The following is a 16,901-nucleotide window of genomic DNA, read 5'->3' as shown; positions in this document are numbered from 1 at the left end:
TTAGACTCATTCTTTTTTTGTTCTGTTTTTGTTTTTGTTTTTGTTTTTGTTTTGTTTGTTTTCTTTTCCCTGAGGCTTACAAATAATAAATATAACAGTCTATTTTGTACTGATAGCAACTTAATTTAATTGCATAGAAAAACTCTTTTCTTTTTACCACTCCTCCCCACATTTTACATTTTTTGATGTCACAGTTTAGACTCATTCTTTATATCTTCATTCTTTATATTTTTGACTCTATTCTTTATATTTTTATTTTTTCTACTGTAGAGAAAAGAAAACTGAAATTTAGAAACAACTTCAAAAAGCCACAAAAATAGTAAATATTTCAGTGGAGACTTCAGCCGGGTTTTTCTGTCCTGAAAAATCTAGGTGCTTTCCTGGGCTCTTCAGCCCAGTGAAAGAACTGGCTTATCTTTAATGAAGGTTTGTTATGTTAAAAAATAATCAGCCTTATTCCTTTATAGTCATCCCTTTTACATTTATATCATAATTCACGGTGATTTACATTAGGTTCCTTCGGTGCTGAAGAATAATACTTATTTCAATATTTATAGCAAGTTTTGGGACACAAAGCAATTGACCCCTTGTTCAGTTAGTCCAGTGGTACCAATATGGTCTTTGGGACAAGGAACTGTAATAAAAAAGGATTTTAAGCAAACAAAATACCTCCTACTAATGGAGAGTGTAATTCTGATGAAATGACCAGTAGAGAAGAGAATATATTTATCAGCATTTTGAGATACAGTGAACACTTAAGAAGGAAAAATCTACACATTGATGTGGAATTTTATGTATTTTAGTGGCAGGCACCCTGGAAGATTTTTGATTATCAGGTTAAAAAGAAACAAACAAGTCTTTGATATTAAAATAGCAATTTAACTTAGAAATTGATTAATATTATGAAATAATTAAACTGACTTTTAAGGACTATGGCTTATAGCATTTTAATAAACACTCCCCAGTATGGTGCTTTGCATACAGTACGCCCTCAAAGTAGTGTTGACTAATTTCAGTTCATAGACAGTTTAGGGGAAGGAGAGAGAGGGAGAAGGTGGTAATGCAGACAGGAAAGAAGAAGAAAAATTGAGGTGCAATAGAGCAAGAGACAGCAGAGAAATGTTCTGTAGGTTCTAAAATAAATCCTTTCCAGTGATCTTCAGCTGTTACTTGAGGCTTTGGGCTCCTAACAGATTGTAGAAGATCCTACTGGTTGCCTATTCAGTATCTATTTCTCTACACACATGCTAAAATGATCCTGATAGTTGCTGCCCTTCACGTGGCCGTGTACTCGTGGGAGGCTGGCCCGATTTCTGACCCAGAAGGTAAATCCTAATTGTTCTATGGCATTATCATTTTACTTACCATTGTTTTAGAAAGGACACATGACCCAATTCTGACCAATCAGAAATGAGAAATCTGCTGGAAGCTTTTAGGAAAGGTTTTCTTACACTGAAATAATACATAAGAATGTCACGTTCTTCCTCTTCAGTTGGGCAATATTGTATCTAGATGTGGTTCCTAGAGCTGCTTCAGCTACTTTCCTATCATGAGATAAGCAAGTATGTGGTATAATCAAAGTATAATCAAAGAGTTTGATACCTTTAGAGAGGCAGAACTGGAAACTGGAGAGAACCTAGGTCTTCAGTGATGTCACTGAACCACACTAAATTACCCAAGCTTAGGGTTGCTACTAATCACCTCTATCAAGAAAAGAAAAGTTGGAAAGAGAGCTCTCCACATATTTTTCCAGGTTCTAATTTATATGAATCAGTATGATATTAATTAGGTCTTTAATAAAGGCTATCTTACTTTCTTCCATATGAGCTATATATTTGATGAGTCCTTATAATATACAAGGGACTATGCTTTTATTTCATGCAAAAGTTAAAATGTTATAACCAGAAAATTAAGCCAATAGAAATGCAAACATCCTTAGAAACCCTAGGCAAAGAAAGGGAAGGGGTTGGGAGTATATCCTGCAATTTATGACTTAAATTAACTTGTACCTTAGTTCCCCACCTATATAATGATAGTAAATTGAATACTTTTTTTTAAACATTTTTTATTGAGTTATAGTCATTTTACAATGTTGTGTCAAATTCCAGTGTAGAGCACAATTTTTCAGTTATATATGAACATACTTATATTCATTGTCACATTTTTTTTTGCTGTGAGCTACCACAAGATCGTATATGTATTTCCCTGTGCTATACAGTTGAATACTTTTGATTATAATAAAAACCACCTGTTTATAAAGGGCTTAAAATTTTATGAATTATGGCAGAGCAAATATAAACATGATTTGGGGATCTTTAATATTCTCATCTAATGCTTTATTTAAAGTGTAAAAACTCTTTTTTGGTCATAATGGTTCTAACATTGCAGACATCACAGTCAAGAGCCCACCTTTTCTTGGAATAGTTTTCTTTTTAGAAAAATATTAGGGAAAGACAACCTGTTTTAATTCCCCTGCCTCATCTCCTTTCCATTGTCTTTTCCACAGATGCCACACACAGGCACAATTTTACCCATTTTTATCTAAGCATAGGTTCCTCAGACTATCTGCAAGCTTTTCAGAATTAACTCATCATACCAGACCTGGATTCCTGGGCTGTTCTGATAAACTTTGAGTCTCTGGTATGCCTTGGATGCCTGGGAACTCCTGCTCTAGAGCTTTCTTTCTCCTGTCCCTTCTCCCGGATTGGCTTGCCCATAGATACAGTGTCTGCCTCTGTTGCCCTGTCTGCCTTCTCACCTTCCTTACGTAATAGTGATGCCTCTTCTCCTAGGATCAACCAATTCCTGCCAGGCCATCCCGTAAAACAAGCCATCAATATCTTAGAACCAGACAAAATTTCCTAATATTATAACTGGCCTTCTAGCTTAAATACCCATTCCTTCTTCTAGCAACAGTTCCAAAATTTGCTTGGGATTTAGCCTTCCTCTGCTTTAGTTAAAGTAGACTTGGTGGGCCTCTGTTCTAAGCCCTAGAGGTGGAGTTTGGGACTCAGGATATCCTATTCCCACAGTGATTGGTTCAGAGGTAGGAATACGACCTAAGATAGCTGAAGCAGAGAAAATGTCAGGACTTCCTCTGGGAGTTGTAGGATAGTTGCTCTCTTTTCTTTGTTTAAATTCAAATCTGAAAGGTTTTAAGTTCGACAGCTTTAACTCTAATATTTGCAGGTCACAGAGCAAGAAAACAAATGGAGGCCTGTAAACATAGAACCATATGCTTAAATATGTAAAGACTATAAAATCAAGCACAATGTTAAATGCAATTTGTTCTTTTCTCCTACATGAACAAATATACTTTCATAGTGATCTGGAAGACAAGGTTCCATACTCATCAGATTTCTCATACTCTTCAGATTTCTGCTCTGGAACATGGCTGGCTGAAAAGATCACACATACTTTAGCCCAATTCCTTTTCTTCTCACTCCTGCCTCAATTTTGTGCCATAAGAGGACTCATAAACCAAGTATGAACACCCCAAAGTGCTTGTCCAGATTCCGTACACATCATCTGCAAACAGCGAACGCTTGGGCCCAAGGATATGCAAATGGTCAGTTTAGTTCACCCTCAAGGGGGATAGACTAAAGGAAAGGGTCCACTCAGGGCTGAGAACTAGCTTGGAGATTTTTGACAGGGAATCTTGGGTCCGTGGTACCCAGAGTGTGATCTAGAGGGATGTGAGAAGGTTCCAGGAGAGTAGGTGACTGGCTCCAGAGGCTTTTTGCCCCATGAGGAGGGGCATGCTGAAGGACAACCAGAGAATTGCTCAGGATCCAGGGGAGGGTCCCTTTTATCTGGATCTAAGGATGGCACTTAGCTGCAGGCAATTATCTCACAACCATGAGGGTAGAACCTGTCTTAGGGTAAACCCAACACACTGGAGAAGAACCAAGCCAAACCAAGAGATAGAACTGGGTTATAGTTGTATCATGTCAGTCTGCACATAAGCCACATCTACAGCCAACACTTTCCTGGGACCGTTCAGTTTTATGAGCTAATTCATTTGGGTTTTGCTCAAGCCAGTTTGGGGTGAGGTTTCTGTCACTTGCCGACTGAAAGAATCATGTCTGATAGGCTTCTTGATGGTGTTGTATGAATGACTCATGTCTGTGCTGCTGTGCGTCCTAAGGCTGCAGATTAACCTTGATCTAACCAATCTCTGTAAATGAGAAAGCTCCTCCATCTCCCTCCTCTGCAGCCTGGTGGGGAGGGAGTTCTTTGTCTAGTATAAATTTTCTTCCTTGTCAGCCCCATTTTGCCTTGATACCACCTGCCTCATACCTGCATCCTCCTAGTTTATGAGCAAAAGGAGCTATAAACTGCCAAACAATAATCCACTCATGAAAGTATTGCTAAATTTATAACATCCAACAGTAGGGCCAATTGAAAATATGCTATGATGTGATAAATGTCAGAGAAAGACTCAAACAATTTAATGAATCCTATATTCTTGAAAGCATCAATTCTTCATCATCAGCTTCATCAGTAAGGGCAGTCCAAACATGTGGGGAGGAAGTAAATACTCCTTTGATAACTGGCTCTACTATTTATCGACAGTTTGTGTTCAGAATGTAAGATGATGTATATGTGTATGCAAACAGCTTTGTTTCTTATTCCCCATCTCCAGTGCCTGTCTGGTTTTAGTACCAATTCATAAAGGTTCAGCTCAGAATTCTGGTCCCCTAGCAGAGACTCTAAACCTTCAAAATTAACTTCTTGAGGTCACATGGAACATTACATGAGAATAAAGGGAAAAAGCATATACTTTACCAACTTCAAGTAACTAATCACTATGTTCCCTATAAAATCAGGCTTTAATTAAGTGTGTGATTTTTTTAATAAAAAAAAAAGTCCAGAATGAAAAGTGGTACATGTGGATTTTTTAAGTGAATATCATAACATAAACTTTGGAGAGTGTTAGCACAAACACAAGTCATCCCCAGTTCTCTAAGAAGCAACTTCTGCTGCTCCTGTACATGGTGTGATTTTTCTTTTCTTTTCTTTTCTTTTTTTTTCGATCTGAGCATGTCTTGAAATTCTATGATTACTGTCACAAGAATTTACTCTACTGCAACATAAGAAAGTTCTATTTAAAGCAGTGATTTTTACTGTGGATAATGTGAGTGGTGCAATTTGCAGTGTTCTTGGGGATTTTAACATAAAGAAAGATTTTTTCCTCTGAATTTCTCAGCAGTAATTAGATTTCTAGTCAATTACTAAGTCCACAGTGACTCAAATCATCAGCAAACTTGAAAATATTGAACTTTACCTTTAGTTTTTATGGTCTCTTTTTACTTTATATTTAAGTGATTTTAGCATACATTGAAGTTGTCCTTGAGTAAAAGAAGAGAAATATTTTCTGTTTTTTTTCCAACCAGGATCAGTCCCCCAGGACTTCTTTCATTTAAAAAACAAAACGAAACTTCTAAAAACCTCCCTATCATTTAAACATTTGTATTAATTTACTAGGGCTGCTATAACAAATTACCACAGACTGAGTGGCTTAAATAATAGAAATTTATTGTCTCATGATTGTGGTGGCTAGAAGTCTGAAATCAAGGGGTTGGCAGGGTTGGTTTCTTCTGCGGCCTCTCTCCTTGACTTGTAGATGGTATAGATGGCTGGTTTTTTCCCTATGTGTTTATATGGTCTTTCCTCTGTGTCTGTCTGTATCCAGATGTCCTCTTATCAGGGCCATCAGTCATATTAGACTAGGACTTAGTCTGATGACATTATTTAACCTTAATTATCTCTTTAAAGACCCTGTCTGCCACCCCCCAGTGAGGACAGGCCTGCAGCCCAGCCTCTGCAACCACTCATAATGGTGCACTCTGAGCGGACTTGGAATAATAAAGGACAAAATAAAACGCCCTAGATAGCTAGATGCTTGTCAAAGGAATGAATACAATGAGCCCAAATGTTGACTTCCTCCCATGCAGAGAAAAGCACTAAATTCTTGAACTTGAGATGCCTGATTTTCTTTAGGTAACAAGTAATCATTTATTGTTCCAACTACCTGGTCTTTGTTGTAAAGTTCCTATATATCCTAGCTCCTCCCCTACCTCTTCGGAGCAATCCTTCAGAGCCATGTGAGGGGCTGTCATCCTGGCTCGAGTCCTCCCACCAAATAAAACATAACTCTCAAAAAAAAAAAAATTGCTACTCACACACAAACAGCCACTACCTTATAATGTATAAAGGAACTTAGGCAGAAAGTGCCAACAAGTGGAAAGATGGACAAAAAGGGAGAAATACAAATAAAGTTGCTGCAAAATTTTCTCAAAATTAAAAAAAAAAACTTTACAAACATGGTAATTGTCTTCAGTGAAAAAGAAAAGGAAAGGTATCAAAGTATCACAGAAAAATAAAGTTCAACTTCATCAGTAATCAAAAGGAATAAATTAAAACTGGATACCAACTTGTCTGCATAATATGAAATATCAGCACTGTTGAGAGGGTGGTGAGATAAGCATTTCTGTAAACCTCTGGTAGGTATATAACTGGTTGTGAGTTTTCAGGAGAGCAACCTGGCAATATGTAACAAGACTCATCAGAATATGCACATAGTGTGCCTCAGGCAAGAGAACTACTATGAGTGTTAACAGAGTATGGGATTTATCATATGAATGGACCTTACACAACTGTGGGAAAAGCTGGGAAGTGAAGCCCTGATGGGGGTTTGAGTCAGTGAGACACTGACCAATCCTCAAGCACTGAGGTGGGTGGACAAGGTAGAGCAGATCTGAGACACTGCTGTGGGCATGCAAAGGAGGACTCGGATTTGTTGGGAGATCTCTGGGAGGCCATTGCCTCCGGGGATCCAAAGTCAGGCATCAGGCACCCAATCTAGGGCCTCTGTCCATCAGCAGGGCCAGGAGTCTGGAAAAAGGGCTGCATGCCAAGAGAAGCGTGAGGACCACCTGGAACCCACCAGGCAGCTCAGCTTCTGACAACAAAGACTTCCAAAGAGTAAGCAAAGCTGCTGCCTCACTTCTGCTACCAGACTTCACAGGAGTTCCTCTCTCGGCCAACTCTACCTCTGAGCATGCAGGGAACGTATTTCTGGGCAATGTAGTTCTCGGCTTCACCAAGACGAAAATAAATCCAGCACTCGTATCTTTTGATCCTGTTAGTTCCATTCCACATATAGGACTGGATTCTGATGAGGAGGAAAATGTAGTCAAAGATTAAATAAAAATATAACTATAGTTCCCATAGTTAAAACAGGCAAAATTGGAATTATTTGCCCAACAATAGAGGAATGGTGAAATAGATTAAGGTAAGACACAGACAGGACTTTCATGCATTCACTTAAAAAATTATTTCAAATGACTTTATGACATGGTTATAGCTTCATGATGGAATGAAAACAGTAGACACAAAACTGTACCTGTATTAGAATTATGATTTTGGAAATATATTCATAGATTTGATTTTCTTTTTATACTTTCTTATACCTTTCCCTATTCTTCACAAAACAGCCAAAGTCATCTTTTTAAATATGGATAAAATCATGTGTCTCCCTTGCCTAAAATCCCAACATGGCTTTGCATTGCACCTAGGACAAAATGCAAGCCCTTCCCACAATGTCTGCAAGGTCCTCCGTGATCCTACCTTTGTAGCTGATCTGTGTGAATCTCTGACAGCTCTCTGCTTGGCTCATTCAACTCCAGCCCCACTGGGCTTTGGTCAGTTCCTAGCTTCAGCTAACATCTCTCCCGTTTGAAGAGCTTGGCAGTTTTTTTCTCAACATATCCTTCTCCCAGTTCTGACTGATCCTTTCTCATTATTCAGATTTTAGCTCAACTGTCACCTCCTCTAGGGGGCCCCTTTCTGAGCACCACATCTGCTGTGTCTCCATTCCCCTCCCTACCCAGCAGTCATCCTCCATCTCATTGCTCTGATTATTTTTTCCTTAACTGAAATAGTATGCTTTTTCCTTAGCAGTCTCCCTCACTAGGGAGTAGGGCCCATGAAAGCAAAAACATTATCTGTCGTATTCATCGTTATAGCCCTGTGACTCTAACCAAGCCAGCAAGGCTCTCTGTGTTTTCACTGAATGAATGGGTAAATGAATGGATCAGTTTCCTGAGTTTTCTATGGTGAGCATTTGCCCCTTAATAGTAAGGAAAAGATATTTAGAAGGAATATGTTGCCTGAAGGGCAATCTTGTGTCAGGAAGGATTTTCACCTGTTATATAATTAATCTCTCAAATGTCATAACTACTGATTTTCCAGGCCTATTTCGGCTATTCTCTTCCTCTTAGAAGATGTAGGTAGGAGTCTCCACTTGACAGAGAGATGTGAATAAATCTCTGTAAAAACACAGGAATCTAAAAAGCATTCTCCCATATAAACCATGGCATGCATAGCAGTTAGTGGGCAAAACCCATTACACCATGATAACACTGTAGAACTCCCAGAGAACATGAATTTAAAGCCCATTTTAGGGCTATAACTGCCTCCTCTTGTAGCGCAGTGGTTCAGTCACCCTCATCACTTCTGGTTTGCTTTAAACACCACCCACCAACATTTCTACTCTCTTCACGTCTCTCAGCCTCTCCTGCCTCCGTGTCCTACCCTATCATGAGCAATGTGTCAGCCAGGCCTACTGGTTAATCTTCAACTTCCTTGTTTCTCTGTCCTTCCAACTCTCCCGTCTGAGAAAATCTCAGCTATAGAAAAATCCAACTCTCTATCTTCTCTCCATGTCTGTGTCTGGGCTTTAAGCTCTCTCCGGATTAGCAAAATTTTGTATCCTTTTGCCTTACGTTGCCTTTTTATGTTCCAGTCTTTGGAGGTCCCTTGTTCACTAGGCACTTGAATATAAAGAAAGAGGTGAGGCAAGGCCGAGTGAAGTCAGGCTGTGGAGCCTGAATATTTTCACCTTCATGATCAAACAACACAGGCCACACAAGGGTGTGCGACAGGACTGTGTATGTCAGGTTTTGTCAGGGCCCTCCCTCCACTGCAGCGGCCAAGCGTTGTCCAGGCAGCTGACACGTGATTAGCTCACTTGGCCAAGAATCAACAGCAAAAGGGTGCTGTCTACTCTCCATCACTATCCAGGCCTCCAGTCTAGGGAAATTGTCTCATTCTCCTTAGTATAGGACTAGGTTTTATAGATAAGAAATAAAAGCATCAGAGTAGAGCTTTCATTAGCTTTTATTCAGAAGGTGGAGTAAACAGGTGAACCTATTTCTCAAAAATTGATTTTGAGGATTTTTCATTAAAAAAAAATCATTTCCAAAATAATCAATGAAAGACTTCTAACACTCTGTTGTGGTAGATGGGTTTAGCAAGCATGAATTCCAGTGATGGCAGATAAACAAGCAACTTTGTGGCATATAACTTAGCAGCCTGGCCTTTTTTGTGCTAACCTGACTCTGAATTTTGTGGCAAATGAAACTCTGTGTGACAGGTTCTTTTTTTTAGACTCTGACACTGGCGGCTATTTTGTTCAGTTTTATGGTTATGTAAATTTTGGTGTCAGCCTCAGCAATTTTTCATGCTTTCCATGTCACCCTAAAGGAAAGTGGGCAATCATCAGAAAGTAGCCGTGGCGAACTTCCTCTTGCCTATTACCAATTGCTGCTGGAGAAAAATCACCCTGCAAAGCAGATTGATTTCACTTTAAATTTGTGGATACCCACTTCAGCTGGGTCCAAAATATTCCCAGTTAATTCAGTGGTTCTCAACTCACTTCTTTCTCTTATACTCAACAGGGATTGTTCAAACCTTCTCTACTATCAAAACTCCAATTCTCTCTTTATTTTCAGAAAAAGACTGTGTGTCTTCCTTGGCATAGAAAATAGAAGCCATCTGAAAAGTCCTCTCTCCATTCTCACAACAATTATCCTAAAGTTCCCTAATCTAGATTCAACTCATTTCCCTTCTTTTCAACTACCAGGGACGAGGTCTTCTTGTTCTGTTTAAAGTTTACCACTCTGCGGCAGGCAGTCTGTGAGATGTCTTCCGATGACTCCCACTTATTGGTATTCATACCCTGTGAAATCCCCTCCCCTTGAATGAAGATTGGACACAGGTGACTTCTCCCAAGACATAGAATACAGTCAAAATAATAGAATGTCACTTCTGAGATTAGGTTAACAAAAATATTACGACTTCTCTCTTGGGTACTCTAACTCTCTCTTCCTTTCTCACTTACTGACCCTGAAGGAAGCCGGCTGCTCTGTTGTGAGGTGCCCTATGGAGAGGTTCATGGTCTAAGGGAGGCCTCTAGCTGACAGCCAGTAAGGAACTGAGGCTCTTGGCTCACCAGCCTGTGAGAAGCTGAATGCTGACAATAATAGGTGAGTAAGTATAGAAGTCCTCTCCCTTCCTCTCCCCACACTGCTGAGTCATTCAGTGAGACCACAGGCCAAGCAAATAGCCTGACAGCATGTTCGTGAGAGAACTTGAGCCAGATGCACCCAGTTAAGCTGTGTCCTGGTTTCTGACACACTCGAATTATGAGATAACAAATATTTGCTATTTTATGCTACTGAATTTGGGGGCAATTTATTTTGTAGCAAAAGATAACTAATACAACCTTCATCTATGATCTGGATCCTCACACGCTTCTCTTTTCCACATCTTCAAGTCTTCTCTTTCTACCTGCTCCTTCTAATCTGCAAATACAAATGGAAAACCTATTTCAAAGAAAGGAAACCTTCACTTCCAATTTCCCTTCCAGCTACAGCTATGTTTCTCCCCTCCTCTTTAGAGCCAAACTTCCTGCGTTATCTACACTGGATTTCTCTTCCCTTCATTTCCCTTCTCTTCCATTCGCCTCCTGTTCATTTCATTGCAATGTAGTCTCTAGCCCAGGAACCCCAGAGAAACTCCTCTCACCAGTGTTTCCAATGGATCCCGTGGGAATTTTCAGACTTTATTTTACTTGACAGTTTTGAATCATTCAGTACACCTCATTTCCCTCACAAATGTCTTCTTTCCTTCATAGCAATTATACAAGATTCCCTAGTTTTTCTCCTATCTTTTGAAACGCTTCATTTCTGCCTCTTTTGCAGGCTCTTTTTTTCTCATTAAATGCAGAGTGTGACCCCAGATCATCTGCTCTTCTCACTCTATGTGCTCTACCTGGGCAATCTGACTTCCTGATGAATCCCAAACTGATCACTGGCTCATTCTGAGCTCTGGATACATATATCCAACAGTTCCTCTCAGCAAGTACAGAACTAGATTTATTAATTACTACCCCCATCCTCCTTTTCTTCCTCTTCTCTCTGTCATAGCAAATGCCGTTCCTGCCTGCCCAAACTAGAAAAGTGGTCAACTTGACTTCCACCTGTGCATACACGCAGTTGCTATCTTCCTCTTTCCATAGTGGTTTGCAATTCTGTTCACTTTTCTCCATTCACAGTGCCACAACTCCAGGACACCATCGTCTCTTGCCTGCATAACTGTAAGAGCCTTCTAACTGGTCTTCAATTCATTGTTCTCTCTGCAGCCTGAGGGATTGTTTCAAAACACTTTTAAAATGTCAATTCTCTGCTTAAAATTCATCAATATCTTCCTATGAAGATAAAGTTGAAGTTTTACCTATAGGTAGTGTGATCATTTAGTTTCTCATCCAAATGGGGCTTCACTTTGGAGAGTGAAAGGGAGTACTGCTAATTATTATGAAGGAACAGGAGCATAAACTGAGACCATCTGAGAAAATGGGATAAGAGGTCACCTTATTGATAAAGCCCTGTGAAGTCTGGTCCCCAACAACTTTAGCAGCCTGTCTCCTGTGCTGCCATACACACTGGTCATTCTGAACTTCACTCAGTTCCTTGAACTCACCATAATCGCTCTTGCTTTTGAGCTTTTGGACATAGTGTTGTGTTTGCCTGGGAACCACTGCTTTAGACTTGTTAAAAATACAGACTGTTAAGTCCTATTCTGGTTCTACTGAATCAGAATCCACATTTAAACAAAATCCTCAGATTATCTATATGAAAATTAAAGTTTTTTTAATTTACTGATACATAATTGACATATAACATTAATTTCAACTTTAAACATTGAACATTTAAGTTTGAGAAGCACTCATTTAGATGATCTTGTGTAAGTCAGACAATTCCAAGATCACCTCATGAATATAACGTTTATGCTATAGATTTCCTTTCATACATTCATTTACCTTTCACCTTTCAAACTGCCTTTTATAAAAAGAATCAAATTGTGTGTGACCCTACTCTCTGCCTCTGATTAATCCTTTTCTAGGTCTGAATTTTCTTCTTAAAAACATAGAAATCCTAACAATAAATACACAGTGTTTCACATACGTTGGAATTTGTTACATGAAAACCAAACACTTGAATTCTCTCCGTGGTTTTTATTCTGCCTGCAAAGTTTTTCTGTTTATTCTTTAAGCCTTTCACAGGTCACCTTTTTGAGGTTGCTGCTCCCTACACTTTCAATCTCACTCTAAGCTGAAACACAGCCCCTCCCTTAACTTCCCAAAGCAAGAGCTAGCTGTAACTTTACCAAGAACTTGGGAGTCTATGAAATGAAAATACATGCAGAAAGCCAGCCATTGGAGAGGAGTGCTTCAGGGGTTCATGGCTACACCTTTCCGAGGGGAGTTCTGACCTTGGCTTTACTCCTTGACATGTTGCTAAAATGCTGCTCACCAACCCCATCCCCCCTTCTACCTCATGTTTATGCCTCCTCCAAATTACCGCCTACCTAGAACACAAACCCCATCTCATCTCAGGACCAAAGATAGAGAAAAATCTAGTTTTCCCTTCTTGTCCTGGTGTAAAGCCTGCCCCAGCCCAGTTTGTGTCATCACATGCAGTCTAACTCCTTCGAGTCCTTAACACTCTTCAATTTAGAAGAGATCTGGACTTGATTGTTGCTCAGTCTATAGGTCTACTGAAGATTGTCAATCACTCTCCCCACCCAAAAGTATCTAAATGCCTTCAGAGGCCCTTAGTGAAATAGAAAGATACTGCAAGTTTTCAAAAAAGTCAGAATTCTGCTGCAGATAGAGAGCACTCTTTCCATGTAAAATAGTTTATTTAACTCATTAGAGACTAGATCTAACTGTCAGAAATTCATATGTGTGATGGCTGTATTTTTTAAAAATATGAAGGGTCACCTGTGCATGTTCGCTGTATGAGTTCAAAGAATGACTCAAGTATGAATCGTGTCCTATTTTACTCCTAATTTCCCCTTTTTCAGTCATCTTTTAAGAGTTCCCTCTTTCTTGACATGATTTCAGTGAAATTAAACTTGAACAAAGTCATTTCATCAGACAGTGCAGAAACAAGTAGATATTCATGTAGGAAAAAATGAAACTTAACTCATCCCTCACACCACACACAAAAATTAATTCCAGATGGATTATAGACCTAGACATAAAATATAAAATGATAAAGCTTCTAGGAGAAATCATAGAAAAATATCTTTGCAATCTCAGGGCAAGCAAAGATTTCCTGAGGAAAACACAGAAAGCACTAACCACAAAAGGGAAAAAAATTGGTAAATTGGACTTCGTCAAATTAAACACTTTTGAAAGACAATGTTAAGAGAATGAATAGATAAGCCACAGAACAGAAGAATATGTTTACAACACATGTGTCTGACCAAGGACTTGCACCCAAAATATATAAAGAATGCCTGAAGCATAATAATAATAATAATAATAATAATAATAATAATAATAATACCAATCTTTAAAAAGAGGCAAAAAGTTTGAATGGTCACTTCACATAGAAGATATATAAGTAGCCAATAAACACTTGAAAAATGCTCAACATTATTAAGTTTTTATAAAAGTACAATTTTAAACCACAATGAGATACTACACACCCACTAAAATGGCTGAAATGAAAGAGAATAAAAACTCCAAATTCTCATGTTTTGCTAGTGGAAGTAGAAAATGATATAACCACTCTGGGAAGTTGTTTGGGAGTTTCCTATAAAGTTAAACATATCCTTATACAATTCAGCAATCCCAATCCTAAATATATGCCCCAGTGAAATGAAAAGATGATGACAGAAAGACCTATACGTAAATGCTCATAGCAGCCATATTCCCGGTAGCCCTAACGAGGAACCAGCCCAGGTATCTGTAAGCAGGAGAAAGGGAAAACTGTGACCTGTTCATACAGAGGGACACAACTCAGCAATAAGAAGAAACTAACTACTAATGTAACAGCAAGGCTGACTCTCACAAACATTACGTTTGAGTAAATGAACCCAGACTGAAAAGAGTGCATACTGTAAGATCTCAAGAACAGGCAAACTAATCGATGGTTAACAGAAATCAGAACAGCAGTTGCTTGGGGTGGAGGTGGTGGGGAATGACTGGGAAGGGCTGAGAGGACTTTCTGCTGTGATAGAACGTTACTTATCTTGATAGGAGTGTGGATAAATGGAGGTGTCAGAACTGAAACCTGTGTGTCAATTTTCTCAAAACTGACCAAAATGTACACATAAGATCTGTGCATTTCCCTGTATTTAAATGATATCTCAATTTAAGAAAAAACTTGAGCAGCTTAAAATAATTTAATAATTGCATTTAGCTTCTTATAACAATTGATCCATAAATCCTACCATTTATACTAATAATGGTCAATTACTCGATGGTACAGATGAATAGCATTTTATATGTGTTATCTACTTAGGTAAAGCTATTGTTATGGATCTTCTGAATTTTGCTGAAGATAGCTGCAGATTTATTTTAACTTCTGTGTTCAAATATAAGACGTTTGTTTTAGAAAATGGCTGATTTCCCTCAGTGCTTTTCACTAACATGTGATCCCCTTACATGTTTCTGTTCATCTTTATTTTCTGATCCAAAATGTCTTCAACATTTGATTCTTGTACTTTTCCTCTCAAGTACTATTTCTCATGATGAAGCAACAGCTTAAAATGTACTTGGAACCTCTTTTCTGTATTGACCTTCTTTTCTAGAGTGCAGACCACACAGGCACTGCACACAGAAGGTACTCAAATACCTAAAAAAAGGTTGAACTTTTGAACATTTGAAAAAAAATGTTTAATCTCATATAGTGGGGTTCTCCTTTCCTTGAACTCAGAGTATACATGTAAGATAAATAATTTAATTGTGTCCAAATAGATCTTGCCTTATCTAAAAAGAATAATAATAGGAAATGTTGAATGATATTCTAACTTTTAAACTCTTATGGTTGAAATATATTGGTCTGTATGTATTACAATCATGCTGGAAAAAGTTCAACAAAATAAAACAAAAGCGACTGACAGTTTCCGTCTTATTATAAAAGATAAGGGACTGGTTTGACTAGAAGTATCTGTTTTTAAGGTACATCATGTTTATCTTTGGCAAGAAGTTAAAAGACAGCTCTATAAAATTATTTGCATCTGTGACAAACATTTAGCCAATTCATTAATGAGAATATTTTATACTTTTATTGCAAAGGTTAATTGCACTGTATAATACAAGAGTCTTTAATATGTATTAGGGACATCACTTAATAAATATATTTTAGTTTTCAGATGCTTTTTATTGTTATATTCTGTGCTTTATGACTGAGATCTTATTAGTCACTCTTGTACTATAATGATAAGAGAAACAAAGCTAGTAAGTGATGACTCGTTAAACTGCAGGTACAAACTCTGCTTCATGAATTTTCTAATTGTTTTTCCCTGTTCTGGACATTAACCAGCATCCATTCTTATTAAATAAATATTTCAAAGTTTCTGCCAAATAAATAAATTCAGAAAGTAAGAATTAATATGGTTTGAAACAAACTAGTACCTTAAATACTTCACATCAGATACTAAGGCAGTTAAAGATATTTACTAAATTAAAAGCCACCAGAGGGCAGCTTAATACAGTAGTGATGGAATACTTTTAAGTATGGTAGTAGTATTTTTTAAATAATTCCAATAAGTTAGATATTACAGATATATAGGAAAGAAAGTGAAAAGAGACATCTAATAAAATGTTTTAAAATTTCAGTTATAATAAATGTTTCTGAGTTTGGTATATTTGTATTATATTTTATATGCAGTGCACTTTTTTAGTTGATCTTCATATATAGATGTGAATTAAATTGATTCCCCTTGCTTCTTTTTGGCAGCAGCAAAATTGGCCAGGATATCAAGCAACCTGACCAATATTAATTTTTTTAAATGTGATCTTTGATTCCCCTCTCTCTGGTGGCTAGTGTTCCTCCTGTAAGAAGGAATTGACACCACTAACTTGTTTCTAATTTAATGGAATTAAAAATAAAAATTAAGATAATAATGATCATTCTCTTTAAATTACTTCATATTTTTTAATAATTGATGTATTGATTTGCTTGCTGTTCGTCTCTTCCTCTGGTTTGTATGCTCCATGAAGTCAAGGACATGTACTTCAGGGACTGTGCCAAACACAGGGGCTAGCCATTGGCTTTCAATAATTAATTGTTGATTTAATTAGGTATTAACTATAAATTCTTAAGGAACTAACACTTCTAAGGACTATTCCAAGTGTTCATGTAGACAAATACTTTCCACTCACCCGTCCACCCACCTGTCTAACCATCCATCCATCTATCCCTCCATCTATCCATCTGACTATCTTTCCATCCCTCAATCATCTGTCTGTCCATTTGTCCACCTGCTCATCCATCCATCCATCCATCAATCCATCCATTTATCCCTACAGACATCTAACCCTCAAAGACAATCTTCAGAAAGGGTTCCTTTCTCTTCAGTAATTGAAAAAGAAACTTTTTCAGTGAAGAATTCCTGGCTCAAAGACTTCCTTCCAGAACACTTGCCATAAAATTGCTTGATAGTTTTTACAGTAGGGACAGCCTTGTTTTAAAAAGACTGACAGCTTTCCTCTACTCTTCCCGTTGGCCAGTGCCATGGTGAAAGAGTACATAAGGGCT

At 38.1% G+C, this 16,901-nt stretch overlaps 1 protein-coding gene across 3 annotated transcripts in view; it reads left to right on the top strand.

Annotated features, from left to right (window-relative positions):
- Positions 1 to 16,901, top strand: part of CDK14 (cyclin dependent kinase 14) — a 566,062-nt gene that overhangs the window by 23,020 nt on the left and 526,141 nt on the right. For 2 of the 3 annotated variants that reach the window (XM_072965036.1, XM_072965035.1), the window contains exon 3: positions 10,198 to 10,331. The exons of the other annotated variant lie outside the window; for it this stretch is intronic. The gene's annotated coding sequence lies outside the window, so the exon portion shown is untranslated. The remainder of the gene's footprint in view (positions 1 to 10,197; positions 10,332 to 16,901) is intronic. 3 annotated transcript variants of the gene reach the window in all.

This window comes from Vicugna pacos, chromosome 7 (assembly GCF_048564905.1).
Source record: "Vicugna pacos chromosome 7, VicPac4, whole genome shotgun sequence".
Classification (NCBI taxonomy): domain Eukaryota; kingdom Metazoa; phylum Chordata; class Mammalia; order Artiodactyla; family Camelidae; genus Vicugna; species Vicugna pacos.
Note: the sequence above shows the minus strand (reverse complement) of the source record. Positions and strands in the feature narration are given on the sequence as shown.